Genomic DNA, 6,784 nt, shown 5'->3' on the forward strand with positions numbered 1-6,784 from the left:
GGATTGGTGTGATTGCGAATTATGACGTGAAGATGATGCATGATTGATAGAGTTATGATATATAGAAATGCTTATGAATATTTCATTAAGTAATGAGTTATAATGAGATTATGTTGTGTGTTTTCCTTATGTGCTTTACATATAGATGTTTTCTTTTCTCACCGTACAATTTGTGGATGTTTTAGGTGAGGAAGATCCGGCTATGAGTGACATCTAGAATGCCAACAGTTGAATTATGGGTATGCTCTGATATTGTGACATCGGGTCAGAGGATTTCTAGGACATGCATTTTATTTATATATGGAGTTGTACTTATTATTTTGAAAACATTTTGTAACCTCTTATATTTTATTTTCCAAGTTTCATTTTCAAAATATTTTGGATATTGAAGAATGTTTCTAAAGGTTTTTATGTGAACCCTTTTTGTGACACCCTTACTACCCCAACACATATATTGTAATAATAAAAAATTTACAAATAAATCTTTCAATTTCGGTAAAAGGGTTCACATGAGAAACTTCAAAATTCTTCTTCAATAACCTCAATAATAAAAATTTAGAAAATGAAACACAAGAGTTTACAAATTCAAAATAATATTTACAATTCCAAATCCATATAAAAATCTGTCCTAAAAATCCTCTGCCCCGATGTCACAATATCAGAGCATACCCACAATTCAACTGTTGGCATTCTAGATGCCACTCATAGCCGGATCTTCCTCACCTAAAACATCCACAATTTGTACGGTGAGAACAGAAAACATCTATATGTAAAGCACATACAAACACACAACATGTCACCTCATTATAACTCGATACTTAATAAAATATCCATAAACATTTCAATATCATAACTCTATCAACCGTGCATCATCATCACGTCACAATTCACAATCACACCAATCATCACAAATCTTGCAATCAACCCTATGCCAAGGTCACGCCTGTAGCATCTCTTGCCCAAGGTCGTGCCACCCCTAACATAAGTATTAATTGCCTCACACATCCCCACCCTATGCCAAGGTCACGCCTGTAGCATCTCTTGCCCAAGGTCGTGCCACCCTCGACATAAGCATGAGAAATCACATATCCTACACTACGCCAAGGTCACGACTGTAGCATCTCTTGCCCAATGTCGTGCCACCCCCGACATAAGCATGAGGAATCACCCATCCCATACTATGCCAAGGTCACGCCTGTAGCATTTCTTGCCCAAGGTCGTGCCACCCCTAGTCATAATGTGAGGAACCACAATCACATCACAATCATAATCATCACAAATCTTACAATTAACACTATGCCAAGGTCACGCCACATCTGACATAAGTGATACGTGTTAATTGTCTCATTCATCCCACACCATGCCAGGGTCACACCCTCCCTGTAGTATCACTTACCCAGGGGCCGTGCCATCCCTGGTCATTGATGTGAGGAACCACAATCACAATCATAATCACATCCATGCAACTCCTCATCTCATAGCTCAATTCCATATCACATACACAATTTCATATACACAATAGATAAGTCCAACAAAATAAGGGTTTACACACCCCTCAAGTAATTCACATCTAAATCATCAATTCTTAACAAGTAATATAACAATAACATTCATAAATTGATATAATAATCAATGGAATTACCAATTTAATATAATCTTAACATAACGGTAAAACCCCCAATTATTCCAAAACCTAACTCACAGACACTTTTCTACAATTTCGTTCTCTCTCCCAGATCATCATTCTTACAAATTATTAGCATATTTCTAATCTTCAACACATACAGAATCTAATGGGACCATCAATTCCTCAAATAGAAATAATCCAATTTTTTCAAAACCTAACTAACAGACACTTTTCTATAATTTCATCCTCTCTCCCAAATCATCATTGTTACAAATTAAATATATATTCATAATCCTAATTACATACAAAATCACATAAAACCAATAATTCTCCAAATAGAAAAAATTATAAAATTACTCATAATCCTACGAGCTTCCTCTTCTACCCAATTTCCTCATGAAACTTTGCATACAAATAATCCCCTTTTCCCTCGTACCTGGATAAACAATAGCTGAAAATAAAACAGAGATCTCCTTGGTCTCCTCCTCTGAGTGCCTCTCGGTCTTCAGAGAGTGTAGAAGGAAAAGAAGAGAGCAAAGAAGAAAAGAATAGAGAAGTGAAAAATGTGCTTTTGGGAGTGCCAGAGTGCTCTATTTATAGGATTAGATGTCTCCGGAATGGCTCGTTCCAAATCCAGAATGCCCGTTCTGGACCCTTAAATCACGAGTAAAAATCACATCCAGAACAGCCCGTTCTCAACTATGGAATGACCTGTTCTCAATTAGATAAAAAGGTCATTTCTGAAAACCGGAACGTCTCGTTCCCAACTAAGAATCATAGGAAAATTTAATGGTTTGGAACAGCCCGTTCCAAATTCGGAATGGCCTGTTACGGGCTACCAAAATTAGGTCTATTTAGTAATTTGGAACGGCCCGTTCCAATTTTGAAACGACCCGTTCCGGGCTACTAAACCACCTTAATTGGGCTCTTGGCCTAGTGAAAATTGGGTTGTTACACTTTTATCGATGTTGAAAAATTTATTTCCTTAGTTTATTTACATTATTACAATATATGTGTTAGGGTAGTAAGGGTGTCATAGATTTGACCTCGCAGTAGCTCCACTCCATAACGGTTCACATGATGACACTTCACATAACTCCTCGTTAGTTATAACCCTTCACCAGTCAGAACCCTCCATGGGTAGCCCTTTCTGAGATGTCTGTATGCTTTTAGGATCTGTGACACCCTCGACCCCAACATACATGTACAATAATTATGAAAACATATTCTTAGAGTAAATAAATCTTTTGAAATAACACCATGGTTCCATTAACATGAGAGTAGAGAATTCACATTCGTAAACATACTCATAATTCACTTGCAGAAATTACAAAAGAAATAATGTTAAAGGTTTTTCCAAAACAAAAGAAAGAAACTGAATTCCCAAACTAAGTCTAACTATGCCCGATGTCACATATCCTATCAGAGCACGCCCAACTGAAGCTTAAAACTCATCACCAACATCCTCATGCTGATGATCACCTGCAACACAATTTAAACACATACAAAGAACAACAAGGGAGTGAGAAACATCTCACTCAGGTTCAAGTGTAAAAATAACGGTCAAGCAGCACACACACAAATCATAACAAAGCGAGCACAAAATACACATTAATCAAGCACAACTCAAGTCATACATACATTAGTAGCACATACATAATCACTCATTATACAATGATGCCATGGACTCGACTCACGAATGCATGCATGTGGCACCAGTCACATATCACATGGTGCATTGTCGCTAGCAATACACGTAGAGTAGTCTAGGAGTACATGCCGACTCAACTATGCACTCTCAACTAGAAGGATGTACTGATAGGGTCTCGTCGGGATAGTAAAGCCGCGCAAGATACATCCCATGCACACAAACGGGCAGAACTGAGCCTTCCAAACCGCACAATCCCCTATGACTCCTCCAAGATGTTTCACACTCGAAGGGCCTTCCCTAATGGTGTATTCCATATCGTACCCCGTCACATAAATGCATATGATGCATGTCACACATTCACAAACTCATGGACTCATCACTTTACTTGTCATGGAATTTCATGTCTTATCTCATTTCATCACGTTTTACATTCTCATAGTCATAGTGCTCACAATAGCACGTCATTCACATCATGTCTCATGTCATTTTATCTCATAATATCATACCCTAGATCATGTGTTCACTTTTCACATTTTCTCTTCATATTCACATAGTCTCATACAAGGAACTTCTCATAGTCATATATAAAATAACACATAACCATACCTAGAAATTATCCAAAACATGAATCCATCATCAATTTTACATATAATGCCTCAAAATTCATCCAAAGATCATATCCCTAATTTTACTTCATAGGGTTTCCCACAAGAATCCACAGAGCACTTTAATTCATATAAAAACTTATATATTTTCAAAATTAATCACATATTCATACACCACATCCAACAAGGAACACAACAGAACAATCAGAAAGTAAAATAGAAAACTTTCATAAAGTGTCTGTTCCTATAGGCATACATCAAGCAAGGGATTGGGGGCCAATCCTTCTACCCAACAATTATTCTCACACGCCCGAGTGAGGTTTCTCACTCCCCCCTACCTGGATAAGCAGAAGATGAGGCTAGAGCAGAATTTGGTTGATTTCCTTCTCTTAGTTCTCCTTGGTCTTTAGAGAGTGTGTCTAGGAGCAGTACCAGAGTCTGCTATTTATAGATGTCAAAAGTGGTCAGAATGACCCGTTTTGGATTCAGAATGACCCGTTTTGGATCCTTTCATCATGTGTTAAATTCGCATCTGGAACGGTCCATTCTTAAACCAGAACAGCCTATTCTGGAGTTGAGTTTAACTCATAAAGGCCATGTTTGGAACGACCCATTCTTAAACCAGAACGACCCATTCCCAACTAGGGTTACAAGCCTTTTTGGTTGTTTGGAACGCACCATTCTAGTTTGGGAACCACCCGTTCCCAACTAGGCTTTATAGGCCTTTTTAGTAGTTTGGAACGGCCCGTTCCAGTTTGGGAATGACCCATTTTGGGCTACTAAATCATCTTTATTGGGCTTTGGGCCTTCATATAATAATCTGTGAAAATCAGGGTGTTACAGGATCAATAATTGATCCCACAAACCAACACAAGACTTTTCAACGTGCTTTGTCCTCATTCACACACTTGCTGGGAAACATCATAGAAGGTCACTCATCTCTAAATTACTCCAAGTCAAGCACACTTAATTGTTGGTATAGCTAGTACAATCTAATTCCTTTAAGTCATCCTCAACTATACAATCTCATACTTGTACAATCTCTAGACCTCTCTCATTCTGGTGCGTCCAGGTTGTTACAACTTAGGAAAGGCATAAGAGGAAGGTTTTTCAAAAGGAAGTTCATAACTCATGTTTTCTAAAGTTTTAGAAAAAAGTCAGAGAACTTAACCTCTTTTCCTTCTCCTCATTCCTTCAGAGAAATCTTTCTTCTTTTTTTATTTCCATTTCCCAATTGATTCCAGTCGGAGAGGTGAAGATTCAAGTTTTTAAGGTTGGAGTTTAAGCGGTCGAAACACAAAGTCATAATCTTCTTATCTTCTTGTGAACCTTCTTCGAGAAGGTAAGGGAAGCTATGATTCATATTCTTTAGTATGTTGTGGGGTGAAATGCTAATTATGAGTTGCTTGTTTCTGTTGATTGATTTAATGAAGAAGTTGAGAGGGGTTTTGTGGGTTGTGTGTTCAAAGGTGTTCATAAAGGTTCATGATTGATTTGGTGATCAATTTCAGTTGCATGTTGTGTTTGGTGATTTTTATGTTGTATAGATGCTGTTGATTGTGTTTCATGTTGTTCGAATTTGCTAGTTTTCAGGTATTTGGCGAAATCGAGTTCTGCACAAGTGTATAATCTGATATCGCGTTAAACACACCTTCAAGGAGTTGAGTGTGGTTCTAAATGAGAGGTCTTTGTCTCATTTATGTTGGGCGTAGGATTGGTTGCACCAAGCATGAGGAGAAAGACTCATCTTGGTTGAAACCATGTTGGACGTGGGTTGAATGGTGCCAAGAATGAGGAGAGAGACTCGCCTTTGTCAAGGTTCATGCTAGGCGCTAAGGTGTGTGGTGCCAAGCGTGAGTCAAATAGAGAGCTCTCCAACTGATCAAGGCTAGTCGTGGATGTTGCCATGCTAAGTGCGAAATTGAGGGTCATTCTCTGCCTCAACTACGTTGCATGCGAGTAGTGTTACCCTGGGCATGGGCAATATAGGGAGCTTCTTGCCTTAGTGACACTAGACGCACAATGAGTGGTGCCAAGCGCAAGCTGGATGATTAGAAGTTGCATTTTAAATGTTGTTTACAGTTGATGGATGATGAATAAGTTGTATAAGTGGTATGGCAAGATGTTATATTGATTGATATGTAGTAAGTTTAGTATGTTGCAAAGCTATAAGTCGTTTTAGTTGCTTAAGTTGATTTCTAATGTTGTCTATTCAAGATGTGAATGTTGTAAAAATGTATGTTGTTTACATTGTTTAAGTTGACATGTTGTGAAGTTGAAAGTTGAATGTTATATGTTGTTAAAGTTAATAAGTGAATTTTGAAAAGATGAATAAGTTGTTAAGTTGATAAGCTATATATGTGTGTGTTAGATACATATCTTAGCCATGTGATACATAGAAACGATATAGGGGAGTTAAAGATGTTTTCGAACTTAATATTCCACTGTGTGGATATATGTTGTGGTGCTTCGAGAGCCTGATTGAATCCTTCAGTAAGTAAGTTGGCCTCTAAATGGGTAAGTTATTTTTCAGTTGTCTCCTCTAGGTTCTATGTGGTATCCGTATGTGAGCAAGGTCGAGGCACGTGTGTATAAAGCGATCAACCGAGTAATGTACCAGGTGGGGAACTTAGTCTTTGGCCTCGTATTAGAGGGTGTGGTATTTGGAGGGTAGTTGGTGGACTAATCCCATAGGTGGCTTAGTGTTGCAGACTAATGTCGTGGTAGGTCCACACCCAAACTATTCTAACTTGACATAGTACCATACTTCCTTGTTTAAGTTGTGGAACCTGAGAAATCAATCTAGCTTATGCTAGCTGTTATTTCTAGCTGTTGTTTTTGGCCTACATGTAAGCCATTATTTTTGGTATTATACCAGTCATTGTTATTTGGTAGATCAAG

The sequence above is a fragment of the Cajanus cajan genome, chromosome 3, assembly GCF_000230855.2.
Source record: "Cajanus cajan strain Asha chromosome 3, NIPB_CcT2T_4, whole genome shotgun sequence".
Classification (NCBI taxonomy): Eukaryota; Viridiplantae; Streptophyta; class Magnoliopsida; order Fabales; family Fabaceae; genus Cajanus; species Cajanus cajan.